The sequence below is a fragment of the Notolepis coatsorum genome, assembly GCF_963971535.1.
Source record: "Notolepis coatsorum genome assembly, chromosome: 1".
Classification (NCBI taxonomy): Eukaryota; Metazoa; Chordata; class Actinopteri; order Aulopiformes; family Paralepididae; genus Notolepis; species Notolepis coatsorum.
The window spans coordinates 247,431,317-247,450,429 of record NC_140165.1 but is presented as its reverse complement, the minus strand read 5'-3'; positions in this window follow the sequence as shown (position 1 = coordinate 247,450,429).

Sequence of the window (19,113 nt, the reverse complement as noted above, 5' to 3'; positions counted from 1 at the left end):
TTTGGAAATGACACCAGACCACCCTGAAACTACACTCATATTCACGACGGTATAAAACGGAAATGTATGGATGGAAAAATGATCTGTTTTTTGCATCTTGACCGGAAGAAACTCAATGACAATCGACTATATTATTAGATCCATAGCTATAATGTATAATATAGCTTTAGGCCTGCAAACACAGCCACGTATCCCCATGTTAAAAGGCGCTGGCCTTTCAACAGTAACAGTAAACAGCGCCATCTGGCGCTGAAAGTGTTAATATACGTCTTTGTGATTATCACTGATACAAAGTAAAATAGTGCAGTGCAATAAAATAGTTAGTAAAATAGAATAAAATTATGCAATAGTGCATTGCAATAAAATAGTTATCATCGTATTTTTTCAGGAGGCCGGTAAGGAGTGCATTACAGTAGTCGAGTCGGCTTGAGATAAAGGCATGGATCTGGTTTTCAGCGTCCTTTTGATTTATAAATGGCCGTACTTTAGCTATGTTTCTAAGGTGGAAAAATTATGTTTTTGTCAACTTGTTGATTGTGATTTAAAGCTTAGGTCTGAGTCTACCATAACACCAAGACTTAACTCACTAAAATACAGTTAGCAGCTGGATAGACTACAGATGGAAATTAGCTTCTGCTAAATCTGGTGCAAACATATTTTCATGTAACAATGATTAATTGTCAAAGAAAAAAATATTATGATATTTTTTTTTTTTTTTTTTTAACACTTTTTTCGCCATGGTTAAATTCATAATTTACCATCCCTAGCCAGCTCTATTTGTCTATGGAGAAGTTCCCCTTCTTTGCAGGGCTATAACTTTTTAAATTCTATTGCTAAATTGACATTATTATGGCCCATTCAATGTCCTATATCCATTGTTCAGGGTGTAGCAACGATATACTTTTTCATTCACATATTCATACTAAAATATGGTCTAAAGTATAAGTATGTTTTTATTGTTTTCTGCAGCTTTCTCCAGAACTTGATTTATAGCCCCAAATGCATTATATTGATGATCAAATACAGTTTGGTAGCGATCGGTGCCAGATGAAAAATTTCAACTGGAGGTACTTCTAGAAGTTACTACGTATCATCTGATATTGACCAGATGGGCGAGGGGGCGTTCATAATTCCGTGGGCAACGTTATACCATTCATCTAGTGTGGGTCATATGATCATCAGATCAGTTAGTATAGAAGACGTTAGAAAATAACGTTGAAACTCACCGTATCTTCCTCGCGCCGTTGGACGATCAGCTTGGAGTAGACAGTTTTCGATTATGGGATGTTGATCCTGATGAACCATTTCCAGGTTGTATAATACTATATACGTCCAAATAACGTTGTTTATTGAGTTAGGGCGAGCGATTGATTATCCAGTGTGTTGAGATAGAGTCCTGCTAATGATCGCGAGTGCCCGGACGAAATATGGATGAGCACTTCCTGTTTGACGAGTCACTTCCTGTTGGCGATCTGCCGATCGGCCACCAGATGGCGCTCTTGAACCGCTAGAGAGTTGAGTGGAGCTCAGCTGTACATCTCAGGTCCCCGGAGGAGAAATATGATTTAGAGCACAGATTTTTGAAATATTGATATCAAAGACGAGTTACAGCGTCTTCGGCAGAATGAGCATGGCGAGGAATGACTTTGAAGTATTCTTCATTCATTTCTTAGTCTCTGTGATCGTATAGTGTTTACCCTTCTACTCTCCATTGTTTGCATTTCAAGTGTTCGGTTGTAGGAAGGAAACGCAGACGAGGTGGTTTGAATAAAACAAAGCTGTGTTTATTTCCATTTCAATAAACACAAGCTAGATGAATCAACTTAGTACTGAATCTTCATTGTATATCTAATCGTCTCTTTGGTGTGGCAGTTGGTCCATGATCTGATCAGCTGATGCCGTCAGACTCGTTCTCCGGTGTGGTACTGGTTGTCTCGGCAACACGAGGCCTTTTCTCTGTTGGTGCTGGTTGCCAAGGCAACCCTGGTTGTCTGTGATTCTCAGCGCTCAGGGCCGGGAGCGCTTGGTTCGTCTGTCTGCGTGTCTGGATCCCCTGCTGCGAAGCGATCCTGTCATCGTCTGTGTCCGTGGCTCTGTGTGTGTCCGTGTGTCCTTCCCCACCTTGCCTGCAGTTTAAATGAGAAATCCCCTCCCATTTTCTCTGCCCGTCAGGTGACGTCACTCCAGAGCCCCTGCTTCCCTATTGGCTAAATTACTTTTAGAAGATCCCTTTTGAGTGACACGTCGTCCTGGTCTGGTGAAACAGAGTTTACAGGGTGACCCTGATGCAGTCTATAACGGGGAGAACCCTACTTTCTACAGCCTATTCTAGTTCTGTATCATTAGGGGATCCGCTCGGCATCACTCATGCACTCCCTCGCGTACGTGCACGCGCACTGAATAAATACCACAAATGTACCTTTAATACCAGTATTCGTCTGACCACACCCCTCGTTAGCTTACCTTCATAAGCAGGTGTGTGGTCACCTGCTCTCCTCCTTCTCGCTTTTCACCACAAGGAAGTTGCCTCGGTAGTACCCCACTTGACGTGTTGTTAAAGTTGAAAAGAGTTGTGACGAGTTTACATTGTGCTTAGTTTTTTTCTTCTCTCATAAATATTCGATCGAAAAAGCTAAGTCATAATGTATTCTTCGGAGAGTAGACCTGCTAGACCTACTCTTCACCAGCGGTTCTCCATTCCCGCCTCCGTCGTGTGTTCTGGTGCTGGGCTGTTGCCACTTTTGTGGTTGCCGACCCAGCCCAGGAGACAGCCGGTGGATAGTTTGCCTCTCCGAAGAGCCGAGGAGTCGGTGCCGTCGCTCCGGCGATGGCCTGATCTCGACTCTGGTTCCTCTGGTTTCAGGGAATCGTCCGTTGGTGAACGGGTGGTTGTTTTGGAGCCGGAGGATTTGCGACGCAAACTTTTCGCGTCTGCCCGTTTCACGTCGCAAGATGGTGGCATGCAGGCGCGAACGGCCTGGGTTTGGGGACTTGCTGGAGACCAGCGAGGATGCGTCCGGCTCTGGATTTCCGATGGAAACTGAGGACTTCATGGAAGAGTCGGACGGATTCTTGTTTGAAGGTCCTGTGGAGGAGAGTATCCCTCCTGTCCAGGAAACACCGGAGGGGGGAGAAATGGCTCCACGGGACGCCTTGTTCGAAGATGTCGAGGAACCACCTTGGCCTCATCAGCAGGATGCCCTACTATCGGCCACATCAGACTGTGGCTCCTTGACCAGTCGCAGCCTGCTGCATGTGAGGGATGCGGGTTCAGTGGAGGAAGGTCTGCAGGGGGAACTGCAGGCTTTGTTTCCCGAGCTCATGGCGGTAGCCGCGGCCGCAAACGGCGTGCCGCTGCCATTGCCTGCTCCTGTCCCTGACGATCTCATAGGTCATCTCTGGCAGCGTCACCCGGTGAGAGGGGCTGATGTTGTCTACCAATTTTTCCCCTCAATGGGGACCTATGTTCGTCAGGGTCAGGCGGTGTCTCACATCATGGGACTTACCCCCACCTACGTACCAGTTACGCGGGTGTCGGGGTTAGTCAAAGGTATGAGGGAGGGCGTGCCTCGGCTTGATAGTCCGATGGCCGCTCTCCTCTGTCCGGATGTGGTGTGGGAGCCATTATGCAAGCCAGTCCTCCATGGAAGATCGGCTAGGCGATTGGCATATTGGGGTGACCAGTCATTTATCGCTGGTACACAATCGCTGGCTGCGGCGTCTAACATCGCCCACCTAGCTAGATTTGTATCGGGGATTATGACGGGCGGCATGGATCTGACCGAGGTAAAATGCGATCAGATCACCCAGGCGGCAGGAGCTGTCCTGCACCTTACCCAGGTGCTGGCCATAGCCATGGGGAAAGTGCGTGCCCTGGCCACCCTGAGCCAGCGCCATCTTTGGCTGGAGCAGGCCCGTGTGCCAGAGAAGAAGAGAGCCCCTCTTCTGACGGCCACCCTCTCCAATGCTGGTCTGTTCGGGAAGGCCCTGCGGTTGATGACCTCAACGTGCAGAGAGATGGCAGAGGAGAGATCCATTCTTCAACCCTATTTTCCGCCTCCCGTCCTTGCCGGTGGAGTCAGAAGGCTTCCACGACGTCGAGCTGCCTCCGTCGTCCCTACCACTGCCTCTACCGCCGCTGCTGGCCCCTCCAAGAAGGCCAGGAGAAGAGACAGCGCTTCTGCTACCGCCGGCCCATCCACGACCGGAGGAGACGGTAGGGAACGTCGAGACCAGCAGACAGTTACCTACCGTCCCTCCGGGGCTCCTCTGGGTGGCAAGACTCGAGCGGCGCGAGGTGGCAGACGCCGCTGAGAGTGACTTTCTCCCTCTGTGTCCCCTCTCCTTTACACCCTCCCCGGCCCCTTTATGATTGTGTTTTTGTGCCAAATTATACAATAAAAAGTTCCCCGATATAAGGGGGACTATGTTTTTGGCCAAACAAACTGTGTGTTTCTTCAACAAATCATATGGTGGGGTTGCGTAAATATGAATCTGCACTTTTATGTTGTGAGATGAGTCGTGTTGTTACGAGATTAAGCAAGGTCTGCAACATACACTCAGTCGTAGGAGGTTCTATTAGCCTGACGCTCCACATGCAGGTAGAAACTGGTGGTATTCCGTTGCTTAAACAAAGTATATGTGTCCCACAATGCTGTTGTGTTAGTTGCAGTAATACTCGTACACACACGTTCCACGGCCTAGCCGTTACTCTCGGTCAGCGTTTTTGCTATGTACGACATAGTCAACGGGTGTAGGATTCACACGCATGCGACTTGTTTTGTTGTAAATCCTGTTCACATTTTGTGGGTAGCGGCCATTGTATTAGCTTACGCTATACATTAGCATTTCTACCGGAGGTTTCAAAATGCTACAGTTGTTTTTGTGTGTAGGGAAAGAAGGGTTTTTTGTGAGGGGGTGTCGAATAAACCCCTCCTTCCCACTTGATTGGTTTAGGAGATTTTATCTCATTCTGCTGAGCCAGTCAGGGCCGAGCCGTTAGGACGTCTTGGCAGGGGGGGGGGGGGTTATCCTGCCGACTCCTATTACAAACAGGAGCCGTGTGCAGGGTTTCCCCCGTCATAGCGATGTTGCTATGGCGACGCCTTCCATGAGTTACAGAGTGTTGAGGTGTCGAGTTAGAGCGTAGGGCTTATGGGTCTGCTACGCTCGATTTATGTGTAAACTTGAGTCAGTTGGTCACGTGACTCACAGTTGGCATGTCTTTTTCATGACTACGACTCATGTGGGAAGGTTTCTGGGAAGGTCCGGTCTTTACTCTTTGACAAAAGGAGTGACTGGATGTAAAAACATGTAAATGTTTTTTTACTCCCAGCTGTGCAGTTGGGTTCATACGGGTGATGCTTCTTCTTTATTATTATAAAGAGTTGGATGTGTCTATATGAATTGGAAATGGGGGTCCCTGATGGAAACAAGACTAACGTCTTTCTCAGGTTTGCCTCCCCTTAACAATTGTGTGTATTGAGCCGTACTGTGTTGTACCCTTTCTGCAATCTGTTGGTTAAAGTTTTCATTCATTCATTCATGGAGTTGGTTGCATCCCGCCCCTCTTGTCATTCCCCTGGGCGTCTTGGGGATTCAATAAGATAGTCTAAATAGCCTATTATTGATGTGGATATGCCCAACGCACACATAGTGCTAGCTCAGGATGTTCTGTTGGACATTAGGTAACTGACTGGCGCGCCTTGGTTGCTTGGGGTTAAAACAGCGTTTTTATAAAGCAATTGGGATGGGGGTTTTCCTCTTCCGACGACCTGTGTGGTTGTCGACGGGTTCTCGTTCATATCAGGGGATGATAACGGAATGGATCTGAACATGTGTGGAAGGGTCTCACGCCCTGGGGGTGGGCCGCCGGGCGCGGTTCGCACCGAAACGTCTGAGTGGCGCCTTCTTTTTATGTTTAAGATCAACACGCATATCTGCCCCTTCTCCTGGAGTTGGCAGGTCGGCGTGGTTAGGGCACGGGACTGGTTCTGGTCACGCTGGTCCGGATCAGTTAAACCCGTTGTCCGCCGGGGATGCAGATCTGCTGTTCTGGTACCCTGAGGGACTTGGGCTTTTTTCAGGGGAAAAAATGCTAGGTCGGTCCGGGTGTCGCAGGGTTAAGCGCTATGGAACCCTTGTTGGGTACATTGTATTCTACACTGTCGTAATGGCTTACGGCCGTACCAACCTGTACACGCCCGATCTCGTCGGCTCTCGGCCGCCACGCAGGTTGGTCTTGGTTAGTACTTGGTTGGGTGACCTCCTGGGAATACCAAGTATGGGGTGTTGGGGCTGGTTTTCCATTCTTGCGCTCTTCTCTTACGTGTGGCGAAGAGGGGCCTGTTGGAGTGGTCTTTGACCTCCTCGGGGGACCCTGTGCTCCCCGTATCACCGGGCCCGGTCCAAAGTAATGTTTTCGTTGACCCGTAGGCCCGGGATAACCCTGTTGGAAACTGGAACACGGTTACTGCGGCAGTGCCGCAGGTGTGTTTTGGAGTTTTTTCCTGGGGGGTTATGGGACCAACCACCGCATAGGGTAACGACTGGGTGGTTGGTTCTCTGGTGTGTTGGGGCAGTGTCAACTCCCGGGTTAACCGGTTGAGGGTGCCCCTGCACGTTCATGACGTCTGCCAATCGTGTCAGCCTTCTCTGCCTCCACCCCTCTGGACTCATGGACTTCTCCGGGCCCCCGTTCCAGGGGATCCAGTCCCTTTGGTGGGTCTGGGTCTTCCTTCGCGCTCCGCTGCTACGGCCTTGCCACGGGCTTGGGTTTACCCTTGACCCCGTGATTCTGGGGGCAGTAACGAGGTTGTTCCCTCCGTTCGTTCCCGGGTGGCATGCGGGTTGTGCGTGTGTGTAGTCGTGGGGTCAAGCCACGGTCTGCTCACCCTGTGCGTTGAGTTGCTTGAGTGCCTCTTCGCACGGTCGGGTCCGTCGCCCTCCCGGGAAACCTCTAATAGGGGGGGTGCCCTCCATTAGGGGGGGTCGGGGGGGCTCGGCCCTCCCTGTTCTGATGGTTGTGGGGGGCCTTCAGTGGGGTGTATTTGTCGGCCAGTGGCTCCGCTCGGCCTCCCTATGTGCATGAGTGATGCCGAGCAGATCCCCTAATGATACAGAACGTTAGGTTATGACTATAACCAAGTTCTGTTAATTAGGGGTGACGCTCGGCATCCGACGCCGCTGCAGCCCTTGACCTCACCTTGTGGTGAAAGCTTGGGAAGGAGGAGAGCAGGTGACCACACACCTGCTTATGAAGGTAAGCTAACGAGGGGTGTGGTCAGACGAATACTGGTATTAAAGGTACATTTGTGGTATTTATTCAGTGCGCGTGCACGTACGCGAGGGAGTGCATGAGTGATGCCGAGCGTCACCCCTAATTAACAGAACTTGGTTATAGTCATAACCTAACGTTATTCCTATTACCTTATTGGGAAATTTCTACATGGCTCTCCTTGCACAGAGAATAGCATTTGTCCTTCAACAGAAATAGAATACGTGGTCTCTGAATTTACTTGGCCATGCTTTGATTGCTTTTAGAATAATATGATTATTCTTTATTGTCTAGACAGTGACTAACAGTCTTTTCTTCAGTTCTGTCCACATGTAACTTATGTAATTGAACTTTATTTGATTGTTCCTCATACTGATTGTATTTCTATTCTAAAGTAATCTTTAACCTTGTTTTAGCTTTATTTGATCACTAAGTATTTTGTTCAGTTTTAACATTAATTTACAAACTATGTCTTACTCTTTGGTTAACTTGTTATTTAGTCTTTAACCCGGTTCTCAAATTCCTATTTCAGAAAGACAGTTCTCCTGACTCAGAGGGACATTTTCCCTTTAGAATGTGCTGTTGGGAAAGTATTTTTACAACGGGGGGTTTTACTCAATCCCTATCTCCATCTAGGTGGGGGAGAAAGCCGAATGGTCTCCTGTTTGACTTATTATTATACAAGGCTATTTGGTTCCCTGACCTCTGTGGCCTTGCTGTAGGAGCTATTTGACAGGGGATGGTACACTTGTTAACAGCTGTTTGCTGAGGTCTGACTCCTTGGGCAAGGAGACAGCCTGCTGATTTTTGATTCATTCTGTAATCCAACTTACAACAGCATTCCGTCCTGCACATGTACATTTCATTGATATTTTACATGTTTTATTTTGATAATTCACAACAACGTCTGAACACGTCATCGGCGATTAAAGTGTTAATAGATTCTGGGCTTTTCAGAAAACATTCGGGGCTTGAGCCCAAGTAGCCACCCCCTAGCCCCGCCGTCAGACAGCATGCCTCAGGAGAACAAAAATATTCCCGAAATATAAGAACTCAAAGGACACAAGCACAGGTGTCACAGTTCTTCATGACTGAAACATCTCCTGAGATTGATTCGGTATGGGATATTACATCTTATTTATCTGGTTGTGTTTTTAACTAGATGTCAGTATTTCTATTTACCTGCCCTGGCAGCCAGGAGCCTACTCTTCTTTGCACTTTATTTTTTATTAATCTTTTAATTTGGGTCACACAAGTGTTTCATTGTATTATTGTCCTCTTTCAGTAAGTGTTCCCAGGCTTTGTTTTTACAGCACTTTATATGCATACAGTATTATGCTCAAGTTGAGGCTATAGTTCAGCCAATTTATTTAAACAATGTTAAATGCAAATAAAGCACTTTAAACTTTAAGTATGACTAAATGCTTTCTTGACTATATATAGTAACTATATATAGTAACCAGCCTGTGATCTAAAAACTCCTGCCTGTGGCTGAATAATGAAGCCCAAAGTCGCGTCACACGCAAGAGCATATTACCTACTTCTTATGCCTTGCTCAATATTAAAACTCACTGCTCGTCCACCCAACGTAAACAGAGCAGAGATAAGCAATAATGAAGTCGTGTTTTGAACATTTATGTTGTGTTGATGGAATCAGGTTAACACTTTGAGCGCCACTCAAGGCTAATCTCGGGTTTACGATTGTGATGTTGAAAGCCACGTCACGGCTTTTCTCTGGATTTTTTTTTTTTTTTAGCGATCTGAAATCATATTGCATCACGCGAGCCTACCGTTGGAGATCCAGGGGCCGCCGGCGATCAGATGTGAAAAAAGCGTCCCTATCGTCTCCCAGATGGTAAATCACCCTTTTGGAATGGACTCAATGAAAATGGATGGGGAAAAAAATTATTCCAGTCCACATTTTCCAGTCCACTGATGCAGCCGGAGTTACCAGAGTTCATTCTGGAGCCTCTGAGCCGCGGCGATCATGGGTTATACTGTACACACGTTGGATCAATATACTTATCGATTTTTTCGAATGGTGATCAGGAATTGGAATATACCATTTGGATACCATCTAATGTCAGGTAAGGAATCTATGTTATCAGTGTTAGGATAATCAGACAAGTTTTCATGGAGATATAAGCATTTCCACTATATGTGATATGGCTGTTTCACTGTAAAAGCCATGAGGAAATAATAGCAGCGATTATCAGCGCAGAGCACGAGCGTGCGTGCGCACACATATACTATCGACCATCTAGCGTTTATTTGAAAACGATTCATAAATAGACAGACAAATGATAACGTTCTGGAATATTCCAGTAAAAGGCGATTATCATGGAATGTGTTGTTTTTTCTTCGAAACCGAGTGGTTTTAAAAATGCTATAAAAAGGAAATGAAGCGATAAAAACACAATCTGCTTTGCCAATGTTGACTGGAAAATGATTATTTGATAAGCGATGGGCAGATTAGACACATAGCATAATTTAAAACATAGATTAGGCGATATTAACGTTACATGGGACATACCCCGTGGACCGTGGCATCAACGGGGTAAAAAGGAAAACACGGCCCGGCACTGAAAGTGTTAATATAGAGAGATGAAAACAATACAATACGTCATTTTCGATTGATATGAATAGCTAGTTACGTTAATATAGAGAGATGAAAACAATACGTTATTTATATTGATGTGATGTCAGACTGAAGGACTTGGGCTGTGGAACTGAAAGCTAGGCGCGATTGTTAGGAGTAACGCGATTGGGCGCTGAGAGAAATGTCAGTGGCCAATCAGATCGCGCAAACCGAACGCGGATGTACAACTGGCTTAGGGAAAGTATTCTCGCGTCCCGAACGTCCCGATGGCCAGTCCGGGCCTGTGCTTAGCCATGATTTTAGGGCAGATTTAAATCCGAGAGGGGGGTTCAGGAGTTTTAGGAATGTTGGCAGGGCATTCCACATCAGAGTAGCAGAGTAAAAAAATGCATCTTTCCCCATGCATGTCCTGACTTTCGGAGGGACCAGGTCCGTGCGGCTCCCTCTTGTGACGTATTTGTGGATATCTCCTACTTTATTAAAGTAGGTAATTTGGGACCATTTCTTTATGAGTACCTTAAAAACCAGAAGCATTTTAAGCTGGTGTACCCTTTCCTCAACCCTGAGCTAGGGCTGGGCGATATAACGATAACGATAAATATCGCGATATATTTTAATAATCGATATCGAATATCGAAATAAAAAAAAAATCGAAAAATCGTTTTTTTTTTTTTTTTTTTTTTTTTTTTTACCTGCAACAGGGCAGTTTTAAAACCAGAGACAGTGGACAGACTTGTCTTTCTTGCCTGCAACTTAAAGTAATGGCGTTGCTTGTCCAAATGACAATACTGACCAAATTCAGATTTCTTTTTCTCTTGTCCATTTATTTTGTTTGCTTTCTAATTTAAAATACATTTTGAAACCGTCTGTACACAGTAGGCTATGCGTGCTAGCAGAACTAGACTCCAGTCACGAGTCACAGTGCACATGTGCGGTGGTTTGTCCACCAAAAAAGCGCCAAAAGATCGAAAATAAACTAGCAGAGCCAGAACTGTTCAACTCCTCTGGAGCCACAGCCAGCAGAGAAGCTGGTTTACTTTAGCTTTTAAACCAGCTGCAGCCTGAGAACTGGAGTGTGAGGGGATGTAACACTAAAGATGGCGGCAATGACAAAGAATTGCTGCAAAATAAACATACATCTGTTGTTAAAAAATAAATAAAAATGTTTTTTTTTTTTTTTTTTTTTTATACTTATAACAATTCGATAATTATCGATATCGAGAAATAAAATAAAATTATCATATCGTTATCGCGATATGATTTTTTTCCATATCGCCCAGCCCTACCCTGAGCCATCCCAGACTGTTAACACTTTGAGCGCCACTCACGGCTAATCTCGGGTTTACGATTGTGACGTTGAAAGCCACGTCATGGCTTTTCTCGGGATTTTATTTTTATTTTTTATTAGCGATCTGAAATCATATTGCATCACGCGAGCCTACCGGTGGAGATCCAGGGGCCGCCGGCGATCAGATGTGAAAAAAGCGCCCCCTATCGTCTCCCAGATGGTAAATCACCCTTTTGGAATGGACTCAATGAAAATGGATGGGGGAAAAAAATATTCCAGTCCACATTTTCCAGTCCACTGATGCAGCCGGAGTTACCAGAGTTCATTCTGAAGCCTCTGAGCCGCGGCGATCATGGGTTATACTGTACACACGTTGGATCAATATACTTATCGATTTTTTCGAATGGTGATCAGGAATTGGAATATACCATTTGGATACCATCTGATGTCAGGTAAGGAATCTATGTTATCAGTGTTAGGATAATCAGACTCGTTTTCATGGAGATATAAGCTCTTCCACTATATGTGATATGGCTGTTTCACTGTAAAAGCCATGAGGAAATAATAGCAGCGATTATCAGCGCACGGCACGAGCGTGCGTGCGCACACATATACTATCGACCATCTAGCGTTTATTTGAAAACGATTCATAAATAGACAGACAAATGATAACGTTCTGGAATATTCCAGTAAAAGGCGATTATCATGGAATGTGTTGTTTTTTCTTCGAAACCGAGTGGTTTTAAAAATGCTATAAAAAGGAAATGAAGCGATAAAAACACAATCTGCTTTGCCAATGTTGACTGGAAAATGATTCTTTGATAAGCGATGGGCAGATTAGACACATAGCATAATTTAAAACATAGATTAGGCGATATTAACGTTACATGGGCCGTGGACCGTGGCATCAACGGGGTAAAAAGGAAAACACGGCCCGGCACTGAAAGTGTTAATATAGAGAGATGAAAACAATACAATACGTCATTTTCGATTGATATGAATAGCTAGTTACGTTAATATAGAGAGATGAAAACAATACGTTATTTATATTGATGTGATGTCAGACTGAAGGACTTGGGCTGTGGAACTGAAAGCTAGGCGCGATTGTTAGGAGTAACGCGATTGGGCGCTGAGAGAAACGTCAGTGGCCAATCAGATTGCGCAAACCGAACGCGGAAGTACAACTGGCTTAGGGAAAGTATTCTCGCATCCCGAACGTCCCGATGGCCAGTCCGGGCCTGTGCTTAGCCATGATTTTAGGGCAGATTTAAATCCGAGAGGGGGGTTCAGGAGTTTTAGGAATGTTGGCAGGGCATTCCACATCAGAGTAAAAAAATTCGTCTTTCCCCATGCATGTCCTGACTGCCTGTTGCTTAATAACAGCGGAACAGTGCAAAAATGCTTCCGCATTCGTCACCGCACGCCACTACGGTAATGCGCCTTTCATTTTCCTTCGCCCAGGTGCGTGCACCGGCGGCGTGCTCGCTCAGGTGCGTGCGCCGGCGTGCTCGCGAGGTGCCCGCGCATGCGCATGAGATCCCGCCTTGGTTCGACACATATAACACATTATTGGTTCAATTTGGTTACATATTAACACGCTTTGGCGCTTTGGTTCAATTTGGTTAATCACCATACACGTGATGGACGCAGCAGGCGATCACTCCTATTGTTATTCAGCTACGCAGAGGTACATGATTGATTGATTGAGCAACATGAGCTAACCGCTGAGCTAACATGGAGCTAACACGCAGCTAACTACTGAGCTAACATGAGCTAACTGCTGAGCTAACATGAGCTAACTGCTGAGCTAACATGCAGCTAACTGTACATGATTGATTGATTGATTGATTGATTGATTGAACATGGAGCTAACATGAAGCTAACTACATTGAAGCTCATAGTCTCCCAGTCCCTCCACTCTGCAGTAAACAGACATCACTGATATAGAGTGTCTGGTCAGTAACATGGGTCTAGAACCCACCTCACCCCTGCCCACTTTGATAACCTAGGATGGCTTAGAGTAGACGACAGAGGCGTAGTACATTTTCCTTTTTGAAAATCATCTGACATGAAGATGGAACACATTTTTGTTGTTAATATTATTTATATTACTGGTAGTTCATACAAGACTTTCTTTGTAAAATGTGTCATAATGACTGTAGCATTTGTGTGTGTAACGTACACTGTAAAAAATAAATGTTTTTTCACAGGAAATTCACTATTATTTTACAGATTACTTTTGTTTTTAAGTGTAAATGCCATACAAATATAGTAAATTACCTTTTATCAAAATATTAACCATTAAATAAAGGTTGTAATTCCTTCATAGTTAAATACAGTAGAGGTTGCATATTTATTATCTAAAGATGGTAAGTTAGTTAGAGTGTTGTGTTCAGTCAGACAGTAGACAAGTAGAGGTTGAGTACTTTATTATCTAAACATGGTGAGTTAGAGTGTTGTGTTCATTCATAGTTAAAGACAGCCGAGGTTGAGTAGTTTCTTCTGATATTCCATAGTAAAGTACACGTTAACGTTACAATGTGTTGTGTTCACAACACTGTTTAGTTAAAGACAGCCGAGGTTGAGTAGTTTCTTCTGATATTCCATAGTAAAGTACACGTTAACGTTACAATGTGTTGTGTTCACAACACTGTTTAGTCTGACGACGCGTCGCGAAGTACACGTTAACGTTACAATGTGTTGTGTTCACAACAGCGTTTAGTCTGACGACGCGTCGCGATAATATACTATATTCGCGAAGTACACGTTAACGTTACAATCGTCGCGATAATATACTATATTCCATAGTAAATTACACGTTAACGTTACAATGTTGCGTTGTGTTCACTCATAGTTAAAGACAGTTGTGTTCACTCATAGTTAAAGACAGCCGAGGTTCCAAGTGATTCGTTGCAATGTACGCGGAAATGCCATAGCATTTGTCTAAGCGGGGTGAAAAGAAAGGCGCTTTACCGTAGTGGCGTGCGGTGACGAAAGCGGAAGCATTTTTGCACTGTTCCGCTGATATTAAGCAACACGCGTCCTGACTTTCGGAGGGACCAGGTCCGTGCGGCTCCCTCTTGTGACGTATTTGTGGATATCTCCTACTTTATTAAAGTAATTTACTAGGTAATTTGGGACCATTTCTTTATGAGTACCTTAAAAACCAGAAGCATTTTAAGCTGGTGTACCCTTTCCTCAACCCTGAGCCATCCCAGACTGTTAACACTTTGAGCGCCACTCACGGCTAATCTCGGGTTTACGATTGTGACGTTGAAAGCCACGTCATGGCTTTTCTCTGGATTTAATTTTAATTTTTTATTAGCGATCTGAAATCATATTGCATCACGCGAGCCTACCGTTGGAGATCCAGGGGCCGCCGGCGATCAGATGTGAAAAAAGCGCCCCCTATCGTCTCCCAGATGGTAAATCACCCTTTTGGAATGGACTCAATGAAAATGGATGGGGGAAAAAAATATTCCAGTCCACATTTTCCAGTCCACTGATGCAGCCGGAGTTACCAGAGTTCATTCTGAAGCCTCTGAGCCGCGGCGATCATGGGTTATACTGTACACACGTTGGATCAATATACTTATCGATTTTTTTCGAATGGTGATCAGGAATTGGAATATACCATTTGGATACCATCTGATGTCAAGTAAGGAATCTATGTTATCAGTGTTAGGATAATCAGACTCGTTTTCATGGAGATATAAGCTCTTCCACTATATGTGATATGGCTGTTTCACTGTAAAAGCCATGAGGAAATAATAGGAGCGATTATCAGCACACGGCACGAGTGTGCGTGCGCACACATATACTATCGACCATCTAGCGTTTATTTGAAAACGATTCATAAATAGACCGACAAATGATAACGTTCTGGAATATTCCAGTAAAAGGCGATTATCATGGAATGTGTTGTTTTTTCTTCGAAACCGAGTGGTTTTCAAAATGCTATAAAAAGGAAATGAAGCGATAAAAACACAATCTGCTTTGCCAATGTTGACTGGAAAATGATTCTTTGATAAGCGATGGGCAGATTAGACACATAGCATAATTTAAAACAAAGATTAGGCGATATTAACGTTACATGGGCCGTGGACCGTGGCATCAACGGGGTAAAAAGGAAAACACGGTCCGGCACTGAAAGTGTTAAAGTGAGCTGACGTTAGATGAGTCCTAGAGTGAAATGTTATGCAGGAGTTTATTTTATTATTAGTTACTTATTAGTAACGCACTCTCTCTCTGATTTCCACTACAGTAGGAGCAGTGGACATAGGAAAGTATAGGAGTGGAGAAAGGAAAGTAGGAGTGTAGGAGTGGAGAAAGGAAAGTAGGAGTGGAGAAACGAAAGTAGAAGTGGAGTAAGGAAAGTAGGAGTGGAGAAAGGAAAGTAGGAGTGGAGAAAGGAAAGTAGGAGTGGAGAAAGGAGGGGCTTTGAGTGGAGTTAGGCTGCATAGACATTCAGGGGATCAGAGTATCTGCTGTGTGCTGTGTTGCTGTTTTTCACTTTGTACAACTGAGATTTGTCACTAAAGCCACAAGACTGCATTGAAGATACTTGTATAAAAGGTAGGTAGTGCATTTCACCAGGAATCTTTCATTTTTGGCTAAACATCTTTGCAAAGTGTGCGTGTGTGTGTGTGTGTGTGTTTACTACTATACATGTGAGATGTAACATATAATCTGCAATATAAATGTAGATTTAAAATGTTCTAGGTCAGAAGTGGGCAACCATCATGACTTTTCCATCTCAAGGGACCTCTGAGTAGGTTGTGATCTATATCATTTAGCCAGGCATCCAATCACACGCATGGTTTTATTCTTTATTCTTAGGCCATTCTTTTTTGTTATTCTTATTCGTGACTTTGTTTTGTCTACCTAAATGTTTACTGTGAGCGATTTGTATAGTGCCAAATCTCCCTCGGGATGATTAAAGTATTTCTATTCTATTCTATTCTATTCTATTCTATTGGTTCAAACTTAAGTTTCGTTTTCACGGAGTTCCGATAGTGAGGAAAAGGGGAGGTGGGGGCTGAGCCCGCCTCTCTCTCTCTCTCTCTCTCTCTCTCTCTCTCTCTCTCTCTCTCTCTCTCTCCCTTTCTCTGTGTGTTGTAATAGCCAATTTCATGTATCTTACCCTTTTCTACAATTTATGACTGTTTATCCTTAAGTGACATGTCCTTATCCTTAAATATACACTGGGCTATACACTGCCCTCTTAAATATACACTGGGCTATACACTGCCCACTTAAATATACACTGGGCTATACACTGCCCTCTTAAATATACACTGGGCTATACACTGCCCTCTTAAATATACACTGGGCTATACACTGCCCTCTTAAATATACACTGGGCTATACACTGCCCTCTTAAATATACACTGGGCTATACACTGCCCACTTAAATATACACTGGGTTATACACTGCCCTCTTAAATATACACTGGGCTATACACTGCCCTCTTAAATATACACTGGGCTATACACTGCCCTCTTAAATATACACTGGGCTATACACTGCCCACTTAAATATACACTGCCCTCTTAAATATACACTGGGCTATACACTGCCCACTTAAATATACACTGCCCTCTTAAATATACACTGGGCTATACATTGCCCACTCAAATATACACTGCCCTCTTAAATATACACTGGGCTATACACTGCCCACTTAAATATACACTGGGCTATACACTGCCCTCTTAAATATACACCGAGCTATACACTGCCCTCTTAAATATACACTGGGCTATACACTGCCCACTTAAATATACACTGGGCTATACACTGCCCTCTTAAATATACACCGGGCTATACACTGCCCTCTTAAATATACACTGGGCTATACACTGCCCACTTAAATATACACTGGGCTATACACTGCCCTCTTAAATATACACTGGGCTATACACTGCCCACTTAAATATACACTGGGCTATACACTGCCCACTTAAATATACACTGGGCTATACACTGCCCTCTTAAATATACACTGGGCTATACACTGCCCTCTTAAATATACACTGGGCTATACACTGCCCACTTAAATATACACTGGGCTATACACTGCCCTCTTAAATATACACTGGGCTATACACTGCCCTCTTAAATATACACTGGGCTATATACTGCCCTCTTAAATATACACTGGGCTATACACTGCCCTCTTAAATATACACTGGGCTATACACTGCCCACTTAAATATACACTGGGCTATACACTGCCCTCTTAAATATACACTGGGCTATACACTGCCCTCTTAAATATACACTGGGCTATACACTGCCCACTTAAATATACACTGGGTTTTACACTGCCCTCTTAAATATACACTGGGCTATACACTGCCCACTTAAATATACATGGCCCAGTGCCCACTTAAATATACACTGGGCTATACATACGTCATGCCATGGTGACCTCCAAGGACATCCAACGCACACAAGAAAATGGATGGCACTGGAGCGTCTGGCCCATGCTGAGCCGTCTCCCACGAGAGATAAGCTCGAAGGACACACTCACCGCTATCGCGAGGTTTGTCGTGCAGCTGAGCGAAAATGGAGGAAAACAAAAACCACTATCTGCTGTAATATATATATACATACATACATATATATATATAATATATACTGGGGAAATAATTCAGGCCGGGAAATATAGTGCAAAATATAGTCCCAGTCAGGCAACTTTTTAAGTGGGGGGTCTGGGGGTCCCCCACCAGGATTACATTTTTTTACAAAGACTTAATTTCCTGCATTCTGGTGTAGGAATTTTAGAAAATTTACCCTTTAAATAGAATGGAATAGAATAGAATAGAAATACTTTTATTATCCAGAGGGAAATTTGACACTGCAAATCGCTCAACATTAAACATTTAGACAGAACAGGTCACGAATAAGAATAACAAAACAAATCAAATTGCCTAAGATAATAGTAGAATAAAATAGAATAAAAATGGAATAAAATATACAGTATATAAATACAGTAAAAATATACTGAGGTCTACAGTACGTGTAATATAATATTGCACAGTGCTGTTTCAAAATTCCAGTGTTTGTGATGGCATCACAAATTATTGTTAAAAAACACACAAAAAGTGAAATATGTTCAATATATCAAATGCAAAGTAGATTTTTCTGGGGGAGATTATTACAGGCTAGCATGTGTCAATGATTAGCAACAACACTGATTTTGATGGATTTTTAGTTTTTTGTAATGTCAGATTTAACAACAACTATTTTCAGAAAAGTGGGAGTATTTCATTTTTAATCTGACATTACAATAAAAATAAAAATGGTTATGATCAGGGCTGATTTATGACTGTTTAGACTGTGTTACTCTCTGTGAATGAATGAATGAATGAATGAATGAATGAATGAATGAATGAATGAATGAATGAAAACTTTATTTAACAGATTGCAGAATGGGTACAATACAGTACAGCTCAATACACACAATTGTTAAGCAAATTGGATGAAATTGGATGAAATCAAACAAATATTCATAAATGGTAAGGCAAACATACTGTGCTTCTCAGAAACTAAGCTCGACGATTCTGTAAAAGATCCAGAGATAGAGATTGAGAACTACTCAATAATCAGGAATGATAGGAACAAACATGGAGGTGGTGTCTGTATGTACATACACAAGGACACCAAATTCATCAACAGAAATGACCTGAATCATAAATCAATTGAAACTGTATGGGTGGAAATCCTATTCGAAAGGGCGAAATCCCTACTGGTTGGCACAGTCTACAGGCCGCCAGATCATAGTGGCTTTTATGATACACTGGATGGGTGTTTAGCTGGAGTTGAGGATGTAGACAAAATTCTTATTGGAGACTGGAACACGGATATGCAACGAAAAGATGCACCCGTCTTCAAGGCCTTCAGTAGGTTTTGTGATCTGCATGGCCTCAGCCAGCTAATCACCC